Raw genomic sequence first — 14,152 nt, forward strand, 5'->3', positions numbered from 1 at the left:
GTGATATTTTCAGCCAGGCAAACTACAGCAACAGCGCTCACAGAGTCTGTCCTAATAAAAGTAGGGTCTTTGAGAATGTCTTGGGATATTGGGAAACAGTATTCAGTCTTGAAGTAGGGACCTGGTAAGGACCAGGAAGATTAGACAAGAACCAGCCAGATTAGATAAGTCCCAGCCAAATGGACTGATTTCAGGTAGCAAATCTGCCCCATCAGGGAATTAGAGCCATAATCAGAAAGCTGAAGCAGGTGGGAATCTTAGATTCATTTCCTTGGGCCACAAAAGCTTTTCTATATCTGTCCTGTAGAGAAATTTGTTCATGGAACTTGGTACTAATATTGAACTCTTAGCACTGAGCCTCGCTCCTGGTAGACACTGAACAGGTAAATACTTCAGACTTGCTTTTGGTAGAAGGGTGATACAGATGACCTACCCTCAGCCCAGTGTGCCACTCCTAAAACCTCTGACAAGTGAGTCAGTTACCCAAATGTCTTAGTGTGAGCCCTGCAGGGATCACACTTGGCCAGTTGCACATGAGTTCATCTAGTCTCGATTGCCAATCTGACTGCTAAAGTTTCTGAGTTCAGATATGTCCCCAGAGTAGGACCCTAGGATAAAGTGTCTAAATTCTAGTAATCAGTTGAACTATAAGACCCTAGTGGGAGTGGCAGCCAGAGCATTCATAAGCTCTAGACCTCAGTATGTGAGAGAGAATAAAGCAAGAGCAATGGTAGGTGATGCAGCAGGGACAGCTCAGCTCTAAGCTCCTCCATGAGAGAAGTGATGGTTTCTGTTTTTGTATCCCAACAGTGACAGTTCCATCACAAGTGGGTGATAGCTGTTTGCTGCTGCTGCTGCTGCTGCTATAAGCTGAAAGGTTAGCCAGAATCTTTTAGAAGCTAGGGAAAGAACAGGACATAACTTTTGGATTATTGGCTTCATGGAATAATCGGGGAGAGTAAATACTCAGGGCTCCACAAGATTTATTTAGAGAAGAGGGCAAATCTTTGTTTCAGTTGTGGAAACTATTCTGGGATCTGGAAGAGCAATTGGATAAGCCATATATAAAGTGACAGGACAGCTCATTTCCATAGGACAGTAGAATCATCTTTATTGTGTTGTGCTTACTGGTGTTGGGGGTGCCAGGGAACCATGCTTTTGGCAAAATTGAGGAAATCATTGGGGTTAGAGGGAGCTGAGAACTCCCAGAAAAAAGGATCCCTTTGGGAAAGGATATGTTATTACACATCCTTTGTAAAAGTAATTGTTGGTGTAAAAGTAATTGTGGTTTTTGCCACATGAACCTGTTACTTAATTATTTTAAGTTCCAGGATACATGTGCACCGTGTGCAGGTTTGTTACATAGGTAAACATGTGCCATAGTGGTTTGCTGCACCTGTCAACCCATCACCTAGGTATTAAGTCCCACATACATTAGCTATTTATCCTGATACTCTACCTCTCCACCCCACCAACAGGCCCCAGTGTGTATTGTTCCCTCCCTGTGTCCATGTGTGCTCATTGTGAACCTGTTAATTTATAAGCTTCAAGAGGATAGGAACAATTTCTGGCTTGTTTTTGATTGTTTGTTTGTTTTGTATCCATAGCTCTACTTCAAATATCTAGTACAGTGACTGTCTTGAAGAAGGGGGTCAATAAATGTTGGTTCAATTGGTTCAATAGTTGAACAAATGAATTAATGAACAAGTGAGAACCTGGTTTTCCCATGCCCTGGGAGACCTTAGGTATTGTTTCTCCATCCTGGGATCTGCTAAATACCTGGAAAATCAGAAAATAGAGTAAAAACACGAAATGTCAGAAATGAGAAGTGTATCAATCACATCCTAGTTCAAGAGGCAGACAGTGTTGCTTAGTTGTCACACCTAATTATTTGATCCAATGAAACACATCATCTAAAGCTACTACACAGATTTGGAGCTGAGGAGTGCCTTCACCTGAAATTCTTTTGGCTGATCCTATGAAGTCTTGTGTTACTTGCAAGAAAGAAAGAACTGTTGTTTTGATGTATCTAAGAGAGAAGGATGGGCCTTATATGGGGCTTGAAATAGTTTTTAAGTTTAAAATACAATAAGAGCTCCATGCAACTTACTTTTCTGTCTTTTATGAAGGCTCCTAAAGGAGTATAACAGTTATCCCCTAGAGAAAGATGCAAACTTTGTGTATTAATTTAAACTTTATGCTTTATTGTGGACCACCTTTGGCACATCATGTAGCAAATCTCTTGCCAAAAATTCTCATGGAATTAGTACAATCCACAAAACCTTTTGGAGGAAACAAACAAAAAACCCAAAACTAAAACAACCAGTAAAGAAACATCCTAAGGCATAACATGCAAACCCACTTTTCACTAATCAAAGAATCATTGCAGAGTTGGCTGACAATCCAGTAATAAATGACCTTCATTGTTGCTCAGAAACAATATGCTCTGTGAACACAGCACATTCCACATTATCTAAAACCCAGAATTGGGGATTGAGGCTTTTTTAGTTCAGCAAGGGAATGAAGGATGACTTTTCACTTAATTCCCATGCCCTAGAACATGCCCCTAGCGAAATTGTTGACCTTTCTCTGTTTACATTCATAAAACAGAAACTCTAGCCTGATTAATAAGGATGCAAAAAGAATTAGCTTGAACTTGTGATTAATTCAGCTGCACCAACTTAGTTTACATACACTAACTAAAACAGAGAAATTTAGAAAGCCTAATCTATATACTTTATTCAATTTAAGTTGACCAAGGTTTCTAAAATATGTGTGCACTTGAAATATTTTCTAAAGAGTTGAAAAATACACCCATAATCCTAGTTAATACTAGTTCTGTATTAAAGATGGAGTATATTAAATAGATTTTATTACCATAAAGCCACTGTTTTCTATTGTTACTTTTAAAAGTTAAATTAAAAAATTCCCTTGCCTGTGGTCATGATACCTGAGGAAGCTCACTCACTCAGGGGGTTATCATTTTAGATACTCAGAAATGTAACTTAATATTACTCTGAAATATTTTAAAAATTCAGAGTAACATTTGGGAGGATGTATTTTTAACAAATAATTAGTAACCAATATTATTTGTGAAAGATGAAAATGATAAGAGTGAGCTATTTTATTGTCTGGAAATCAATCAATCCCCACAATAGCCAAGCTCAAGTAAACATCTTTTCCTCATATGCCTAACCCATCAGTTCATGACTGTCTCCAACAACCCATGGAGGATTAGAGTCCATAGAACTTGAAGAGGGTGGCATCATAGCCTACAATAATAGCTAAAACCATCTTCTGCTTTAGTGTCTTCCCCCTCCGAGCACTATAGCAAGACAACATTATCTGTATTAGTCTGTTCTCATGCTGCTGTGAAGAAATACCCAAGACTGGGTAATTTATAAAGGAAAGAGGTTTAATTGACTCACAGTAGTGCAGAGGTAGAGAGGCCTAAGGAAACTAACAATTATGGTGGAGGGCACTTCTTCACAAGGTGGCAGGACAAAGAATGAAAATCAAGCTAAAGGGTAAGCCCTTTATAAAACCATCAGATCTCATGAGAACTTATTCACTATTGCAAGAACAACATGGGGGAACTGCCCCCATGAGTCAATTACCTCCCACCGAGTCCCTCCCATGGGGATTATGGGAACCACAATTCAAGATGAGCTTGGGTGGTTACACAGCCAAATCATATCAATATCAAAACCTAATTTATTGTGAGAATTGTCTTCATAAAGTAAGCAAGATGCTAGGAAAATGTTTCAGGACAATAAAGAGATTAATAGTATTTATACCTTATTTCATTATATACTTTTGGTCAAATAATTCCTCCAAAGAAGTTCCAAATCTTGGAAATATAATTCATGTTGTCTAGTTGGATGATCATTTAAAGATGATGACTGACCATTCATTCATTTAAACATTGAGAAGTAATTGAGTTAGCTAAAGGAAAGAAATATACTCTCAAGGAGCTCACAGTTCACTGCGAAGAGTTTCCCAAAGCACTAAATTGACAGGGAAACTATTGTCTGGATTTTGGGTGTGTAAACCTAGGAGTTCCATTTGTCAGTGTATCCCAAGATAATGTGATGCAGGAAGACAAACTCATGAGATAAATACATTAACCAGAATACTAATATAGTCTGGGCACAGTGGTTCACGTCTGTAATCTCAGCACTTTGGGAAGCCAAAGCGGATGGATCACCTGAGGTTGGGAGTTTGAGACCAGCCTAGCTAACATGGTGAAACCCCTTCTCTATTAAAAATACAAAATTAGCCGGGGGTGGTAGCGGGTGCCTGTAATCCCAGCTACTTGGGAGGCTGAGGGAGGAGAATTGCTTGAACTGGGGAGGCAGAGGTTGCAGTGAGCTGAGATAGCGCCACTGCACTCCAGCCTGGACCACAGAGTGAAATTGTCTCAGGAAAAAAAAAAAAAAAATGCTAACATACTGCATTAGTTAATTTATAATGAGAAAGCTGCTAACACACAGGGAGATTAGGAGCTTCATCTTTTGATTGGTGCATTCTCTTTTATAATAGCATAATCTATATGTAATGTCAAATTATATTCAGAATGGTGCACGGGAAGCAAAGAATTGAAAAAATGGAAGTCAATATTTTTGAGGACTGTTTTGACTTTTTTGTCTTACATTATAAAATTCTATACAGAGACCTAAAATCTTTAGTCTCATAGAAGCAGGTGTCATTCTCCTGGACAATGTTAGGAGACTACAAAGTTCTTGTTCTGTCACTATTGTTTCTATACTTTATGTTACTGTACTACAAAGATATAATAATCAAAACAGTGTGGTACTGACATAAAATCAGACATAGAGACCAATGAAATAAATAGTCCAGAAATAAACCTTTATATATATGGTCAAATGATTGTTGAAGAAAGATTGTAAGGCTACACAATGGGGAAAAAAATGATCTCATACATCAATGGTGTTGGGTAAACTAGATATCCACATGCAAAAGAATAGATTCAGATCCCTATCTACCCATAGACAAAAATTAACTGAAAACAAATTAAATACTTAAATGTAGGACTTGAAACTATACAACTCCTAGAAAAATACATGAAGGAAATATTTTTATAACATTTCTCTAGGCAATAATTTCTTAGAGATGACACCAAAAGCATAGAGAATAAAGTAAAAATAGATAAACTGGACTATATCAAATTTTAAAACCTCTGCACAGCAAAGAAAATAACCAACACAGTGAAATAGCAACCTATGAAATGAGAGAAAATATTTGCAAACAATGTATCTGATAAGGGGTTAACAACCAGAATATATAAGGAACTCCCACAGTCTGATTGAAAAATGGGTACATGACAAATGGACTTGAAAAGACATTTCTTCAAAGAAGGTATATAAATGGCCAACAAGCATATGAAAATATGACCAGCATCTCTAATCATTAGGGAAATGCATATCAAATCCACAATGAGATATCAATTAATAGCTGTTATGATAGACACTATTTAAGAAAATACCCAAAACAAGAAATAAGAAGTGTTAGTGAAGATGTAGAGAGAATTGAATCCTTGTGCACCATCTGCAGGAATGTATAATAAAATGGTTAAGTTGCTGTGGAAAACAGTATGGTGATTCCCGAAAAATTAAAAACGGAATTACTGTATGATGCAGAAATTCCACTTTTGAGAATATATCCAAAATAATGAAAAACAGGATCTCATACAGATATTTGCATACCCATGTTCATTGCAGCATTATTTACAGTAGCCAAGAAGCAACCTAGATGGTAGCAAGCTAAATGTTCATCAACAGGCGAAGGATAAATAAAATGTGATATATATATATGATATATATATCATATATCACATAAATGTATATATATCACATATATATATATATACACACACACCATGGAATATTATTCAGCCTTAAAAAAGAAGGAAATCCTTTTATATGCTACAACATGGATAAACCTTGAAGACATTATGCTAAGTGCAATAAGCCAGTAACAAAAAGACAAATACTACATAATTCCACTGTATGAGGGATTTAAAGTAATCAAACACTTAGAAACAGAAAGTTAGAATAGTGGTTACCAGGAGTTAGGAGGACGGGCAAAAAGGTAGTAGTGACTCAAATGAATATAGACTTCCAGTTTTGCAACATGAAAATCTAGAGATGTTATATAATATACACATAGTTAACACTATTGTACTGTACTCTTAACAGTGATTAAGAGGGTAAATATTGTTATTTTTAACACAACATAAACAAACAAAAGAATACTAACATTATCCTGAAACTACTTCTTAATCCAGTCTATCTTTAAAATTGAGCTATTTGGAAGATTAGTATATATTTATCTTTCTTCTTCTCATTTTCTATTTGGGCCATTTCCACCAGGATTCTTTCCTGATTATTCCTCTCTGCCATTACCGGAACAAATGTTGCCTATTATCATAATTGCTAAAATGCTATTTTTTTTTAATTGCTAAACCTAATGGCTAGTCTACCGATTATACTTAGTGGATTCTCTGCAGCATTTCATGTGTTACCTTTCTCCTTTGGAAAGGTCTCCTGTGGCCATTATAACCCTATGCTCCTCCTCCATCACTGACCATCATTTTCTTAAGATCTCCTTTGGTTCTTCTCTTCTTTTGCCCACTGTAGTAGATTCAATCACAGATTTAGTAGGAGATTTGTAGCTGTTTATACATGTATATATTATAGCATATATTTCAAATATATATTTGTATGTGTATATATACACACATACATAACTATATATATACACACACATATATAGTAATACATAATAATCAATATGTAAATTGATTGTGGATACTTGGTTTATGCAAGCATAAAGATTACTAAACAGCCTTTGCATCTAATGCTGAAGCCCAGTGTCCACAGGCAGGCTGTCAGCAAGGGATCACAGCAGGCTCCAACTCCATGAGCCTGAGCTGGAACCCCAGCAGGATAGACTGCAACCCATGTTCATTCTTGTTTCTTCTGACCTTGATGATGAATGCATTATACAGAAGCTGGAGTCCTTCATTATGGAGCTAAATATCTATGCACACCTGATCCAAAAGTCAGGGAAATTGAAAGCAAATCCAGGGAAAAAGAAAAGCCACCATAGGCCCCGCTGCTGCTTCCTGCACTGAGGTAAACCGGACATAAGCAACAATGTACATGTTTCAAAATAGCTCTCATTTCCCTTCTTCCTTCCAACTCTACCAAGAAACTGCCCACCCCAACCCAACTGGACAGATAAAAGAAAAGGGGATTTTGGAAAATATAGTTCAGCCTAGACAAGTGGGCACATTGCAAAGTGATCATACACACCCATTAAGTCTACAGAGTTCTGTGTTTTGTTCTCTTCTTTTTTATCTTACATATTCTTTTGGCCACCTTATACATCCCATGACTTCAACTACCATCTCTCAGAGGGTCTTCCCCAATTCCATGCACTCGGCTCAGCTGACATCTCTCTGGAGCCGTTGATTTAGATATCCAACAGCTCACTGGACATTTCCTTGATAGTTTGTGACCCTCAGCTTGTCTAAAAATGAACTCATCTCTCTCCTCTTTGTGTAGTTCTCATTCTGGTTAATGCTATCATTATTTACCTGGCAACCAAACCAGAAATCTTGTAGTCATTCCACACGATATTCCCTCTCAAACACCTATGAACAAAGAATGGTGAATATTAATTCCTACTTATTCTGTTTCTTTTACATTATCATTGCTATTGTTCTAGTTCAAGCCATTATTATCTCATACAGAGATCATTGCAACGACCTCCTAAGTGTCATCTTGCCCTCTCTCCCTTTATCCCATCATCATCCGTGTGCTAATCATGGAAATCTAATCATAAAACTCTTTGTTAGTCGCCTTTAACCTACCTGGTGAAATCCAAACTTCCTTGTGTGCCATATAAGATTCTCAATGATCTCACCCTTGCCCATCTTCATAACTATGGCATCTATTATCTTGTTATAGCTATTATATTTAACCCTCCCCCTTTCTATTTTTACCAGACTCAAACTAAACTTATTTTATTCTTGGTCTTTCCCTGGATATTTTCATTCTGGGACTGGAAGAAAAATATTCTTCCTCTCTGTTGGTGAACTGTTAGGTTGTGAATCTCTAATTCTCAGTGGTTGTGAATCTCTAATTCCCAGTGGTTGTGGTCTCTGCCCTGTAGAAAATGACCCTGTAGAAAAAAATATTTCTTCAGTGAAAAAGAAAGAGCCACAAAATGCAAAACAAAACAGAGATTAGAGACAGTGAAAAGATGGAACAGCAGAGTGCTAATGATGCTGTGTCCTTGGATCCCACTGTCTGAAAGACTACCTCTGCCTTTTCGTAGTTTGGTTATTTGAATCACTAGATTTTCCTTCTATGTGTAAGTTCATTTGAGCTATATTTCCATTGCTTGCAATCAAAGTAGTGCTGACACATACATTCCACACTGTACATTCATGCTTAGTCATACCATATTTTCCATACACATTCCTCCTCACATTTTTGTGAATGAGCTGCAGAATCACCTTTCAAGACTGTATTTAAATACCACTTCTTAAGCAGTTCTTGACACTTTCGGATAAAGCTGATATTACACTTTTGGGGGCCTCACTATAACACTCAAATTTACTACTTTGTATTTACTTATTTCCCTTATTATTTGGTACATTTTAAGAAAAGGAACCCTGCCTTATTCATCATGTGTATGTCATTGGTAACAAATCTGACACAGAGAAATGCTTAATTCATATTTGTAAATTGTGAATTTGATCTCACAATTTATGCTTAATATTTTAGAGGGAGATTATTTTTGTTCTCAGAAAGATGTCCTGTCTTAAATTTTGGTAGTACTTGATAGAACTTTCCGATTTATCACTTCATTTATGCTCTATGTGAACAAAGAAAGGAAATAATGTTATTATTTCTATTTTATAGAAGATATAAATGAGCCAGTTTATAAAGTATTTGTCAAAAGTACAGGTCAACAAATTATATGGGGATAAAACCAAAAGGAGATCTCCTTTAGGACTTGGGTTAATGAGCATTGTGATGCAGGATCAGTATTAATATGAAGCAGTCCAGTGTGGTGGAGCCAAGACTTGAGTCAATATTTTCAGAGTAATTATTTTGTGATTGTCAGTTATAAATTTGGTATGTGTAATTATCTGAGAGTTAAGATTCATGTTCTTTTTTTTTTTTCAAAAATTAACAAAGATAAATTCATTTACTTATGTGTAATTGTTCAAGGAAATTGCTGTAGCTTCCCAAATTAGATTAGTTTCTTACTATTCAAAACAAAATTTTAATTTAGTCTATATTAAATTGTATGAGACAGCCACGATATTTCCTTTCCTTTCCTTTCTTTTTTAAAACAGCATCTTGCTATATTGCCCAGACTGGTCTCAAACTCCTGGGCTCAAGCAATCTGCCAGCCTCGGCCTCCCAAAGTGCTATGATTATAGGCGTGAGCCACCCTGCCAGGCCTATACAGTCGTTGTATTTCATTTTCAAATTCTATTGTACTGTTCACTGCAATTGACCCAAAGAAATAATTTTAGTAATTTAACACTATTTTATCATACTTGAAAATGATAAATATATGTGTATAAGTCTAGCCAACTACATTGGGATCAAATAATTGTAAATGGTGTATTTTAGTTCCATTAACATTATTCTTGTATTTTTAGCATATCTGAAGATATTTTTGGCATAATAATACAATGAAATGCTAAATCTGATGGAATTATAATAGAAGATTTTCTTCATTGACTGCAGAAAACTTGACTGCACTTGATCTCATCAGTAGTCAACCACCACCATACTGCTTCTCTAATCTTTTGAGGTTTTCAACCAAGAGAAAGGTCTAAGTCCATCTGATTTTAATCCTATAGGCAAAGATGTTCATCTGAATCAATGAACTCTGATTCTTTCCTATATGAAAGCTGAAAATCTTTGGGAGAAATCTTTTACAAAACATGATGTTGAAAGGAGACATTTTGATTTTCCTTATCTCCAACTGCAATGTATCAAAGAAGAGCTATAGCAGAGCTGACTCTTTTAAACTAGACGCCACAGCTCAGAAGAGGTAGCCTTTTTTTTTTCTCTCTTTATTGCCTTTCCCTCTTCCTCTTCTCTCTCCTGATGTATATAATATGCCAATGAGCTAAAAAGAGTTAACTGAACACAACTTCTTCCTAACTTGATATTCTTGCCTTTGGCCAACCACTTCTAGTTTTCATTTTGAGTAAGTTCAGAAGGGGTAGATGAAGAATAGTGAGACAAACTTAAGAACATTCCAGGAGAAACTTAGAACAGATCCCTTTTTGTCTTTAATATTTTTTAGCAGTGATAGAATCAAATAAGAAAGAGATAGGAGTAGTAATTTGGTTTTGGTGCTAGTTATGGGAGACTGAAGGAAACAAAAAACTCACTCAAAATATTATGCTTGCAAGTTATGCAAATTGAATTTAAGTTTTATGAGGGTAAATAGAGTTCCAAAGAATCCGTAAACAAAAAAAGAAGGCTTATTTTGGTATTAACGCTTCTAAAGCTATTGTTTGATGCACTAACTTGTCCTTAGAGGTGTTTACTGAGATTTGCATATTGTAGGCATTCAATAATTATGGGTTAAATTATTTTTGATTCAGGACAGGAATTGCATCAATTTTATATGAAAAAATCATTTTACTTGAATATTAGTCACAAAACATTAAATGAAGCAGAGATATAATTATTATTTTATGATTATTATTCTCATTGGGTACCTTCAATTTGTCTACCATTGAAATGTACATATATTACTAGGAATTTGTCTGAGATAAGATAACTTTTCAAATGGCTCAATTATTTCTTAGAAACCAAAGAAATCATCTATTTGATCAGCAGACATCTGCTATCAATACTCTAAAATTTATTAAAAGAATGATGTTCTATTTTTGGTAGTATTTATCTTTATAAAATATACATATTAAAAAAAGATAAACACAAAAAGATTCTAAAACTTTCACTAAAAACTTTACTGTTTAGACAAATATATATATATATTTTTTGCTACAGTAGTGAGAAGGTAATTCGACAGTGTAGTATTTTCTGTATTGTGTTTCTTCCTATAAGTAAATTCAGAAATTTTTGCTTTCTTAATATAAATGACTTAATCTCAACTTGCAAATCCTGATTTTTAGGATATTACAATGATGGATAAGATATATAAGAGCTTTAGGGTTTTAAAATATTTTAAAATGAACTGAACCAGGAGCGGTGACTCATTCCTGTAATCCCAGCACTTTGAAAGGCTAAGGGTGAGTGGATCAGCGGAGGTCAGTAGTTCAAGACCAGCCTGGCCAACATGGTGAAATCCTGTCTTTACTAAAAATACAAAAATTAGCCAGTGTGGTGGTGGGCAGCTGTAGTCTTAAAAGGCTGAGGCCAATCACTTGATCCTAGGAGGGGGAGGTTGCAGTAAGCCAAGATCGTGCCACTATCCTTACTTCAGCCTGGGTGACAAAGCAAGACTCTGTCTCAAAAAATAAATAAAAAGTAAAATAAAATAAAATGGACTGAGAAATATGGACAGATCCTAAGTGACAAGAACAAGTCAGTTTCCATTAATCTCAGATCTAGGTGGTTCAGATGAGGAACAATGTGACCAGGAAGCAGCAACCTACCATGTTTTGAAAGTTGGACAATTTAAAATTGGCAAAGACTCAAAATATTCTTGAAGTATATAGTTTACAGGTTTGAAGACGCTTTTGTTTTGTCTATCTAATCAAATCTTCTTAAACTTTAATTAAGAGAGAATATGAGAAGGATAAAATGTGGATCACACATAATGTTATTGCATTGTAAGTTGGAATCATAGGAGCAGCCAAGACATTTATTGAAATTTAGTTTCAAAGCAGTCTACATTGATGTTCTATTCTAACAATTTCATTTCTACTGTATCAAATGATGATTGAATATGCAGTTATCTGGTCTGATGGATGTGATACTAGGCAAAGGTGTAGTGCTCTGTGATTCCTTATTTAATAATTGAGCTTACACTTTTCCCACAGAGAACAACTATATAGTACATTTTCAACTAATTTACTATCTTTAAAATTTCTATTCCGTTCACAACACAACCATGATTGCTTTATTATCAAATAAGAATGTCATAGATTGATCGTAAAACAATTGTTAGAATTTGGTCAGCAATTTGCCTTTGGTGATGGTGCTATAGAGTGGTCTGTAAAAGTACATAGGAATCCATTATGGAACGAGTTGTATCCTTCTGCCCAAATTCATGTGCTAAAGCCCTAACTTTCAATGTATTTAGAGATAGAGCCTTTAGGGAGGTAAGTTTAAGTGAGGGCATAAGAGAAGGATGCTATTCAATAGGACAGATATCTCTATAAGAAGATAAGAGGAGCAATACCAGGAATGTGCATGCATAGAGGACAGTAATGTGAGCAAACAACACAGAGGCAGCCCTCTGCAAGCCAGAAAATTTTCCTCACCAGAAACCAAGTCTCCCAACATCTTGATCTTGGACTTCCAGCCTCCAAAACTGTGAGAAAATAAATTTCTGTTGTTTAAGCCACCCAGTACGTGGTATTCTGTTGTGGTAACCTTAACAGATGAATATGGGATCTTGTAGGATATCAACTTCCGAGTGTTACCTATAGCTTCAACTCTTCCGAATTTCCCTAAGTGACTAGTTATGATGGACCTATCACAGCATGTTTATCAAGATGCTTCTTGAACTTAGGATTTTAAAATATTTAAAATGGATAGTTTAAATATTTTGAGTGCTATCTTTGAGTTAGCAAGCTCTATGCTTGTTACCCACTTTAAAATGTGTTTTATTTAATAAAATATACATAACATAAAATTTACAATTTTAATCATTGTAAGTGTATAATTCTGTGATATTAAATGCATTCCCAATATTGTGCAACTGTCACCACCATGCATCTCTAGAATGTTTTTATTTTCCTTAACTGAAACTCTATACCCATTAAATAAGTCCTCATTCTCTGTCTACTCAACCACTGGTGACCATGTAATATGGTCTGCCTCTGTGTCTCCACCAAAATCTCATGTTGAATTGTAAACTCCAATGTTCAGGAGGTGATTGAATCATGGGAGCAGACTTCCCCCTTGCTGTTCTTGCGATAGAGTTTTCATAAGATCTTGTTGTTTGAAAGTATGTAGCACCTCCCCCTTTGCTCCCTCTCTCTCCCACTGGCCATGTGGAGATGTGCCTGCTTCCCTTCTACCTTCTGCCATGATTATGTTTCCTGAGGCCTGTTTTGCCATGCCTCCCGTACAGCTTGAAGAACTGTGAGTCAATTACACTTCTTTTCTTCATGAATTATCCAGTCTCAGGTAGTTCTTTATAGCAATATGAGAATGGACTAATACACCACCCTTCTATGTTCTGTCTCTATGAATTTGACTACTGTAGATACCTGATGTAAGTGCAATTATACAATATTTATCCTTTTATGACTGGCTTATTTCACTTAGCATAACGTCTTCAAGTTCCATCTATCGGGCTATATTTTGAATACTTACAATTGATATTATATGGGCACCATGTTTTGAACCCTATAGTTGCTTCATACAGAGGTCTGGGGTTGGGGTCTCAAGATAAAGTCTAGGCCCACAAGGCGAGAAGGCACTAAGAGGCTAGAGACAAAGGCTATTTACCAGGAACTTATAGACAATCTTATTATTTTAAAAACTAGTATGGTCATAACCAGTGATACCACCTAAATCTCAATTCCCTTCTTGTGCATTAGGAGCTTTTCAAAAGAGTCATACAACATTTTATGCATGCCTGTTTGAAATATACTTACCTGTAGGAAAAAAAACTAACACATTTTTGGTTGGAGTGAATTTCTCTTCATTTACCATGAAAGGCTGGTCATGTTTAATAAAGATAGTAATAATATTTTTAAATTGCTTGCTAGAATGACCATGAAATTTTAGCTAGATTTGCAATCATTTGCCCATGGCAGCTTATTTGATCACATGATATTTTCTCTTTTGGGAAGAAGTTATCTATCCTTATAAGTTAGTAACCTCTAGACTGGATATGCATCACAATTGTCTTAATCTTATTTGTCATATGTGTCTAGCCAATGGTTTTC

The sequence above is a fragment of the Aotus nancymaae genome, unplaced genomic scaffold, assembly GCF_030222135.1.
Source record: "Aotus nancymaae isolate 86718 unplaced genomic scaffold, 86718_ANA_hifiasm-v0.15.2.pri h1tg000036l, whole genome shotgun sequence".
Lineage (NCBI taxonomy): Eukaryota > Metazoa > Chordata > Mammalia > Primates > Aotidae > Aotus > Aotus nancymaae.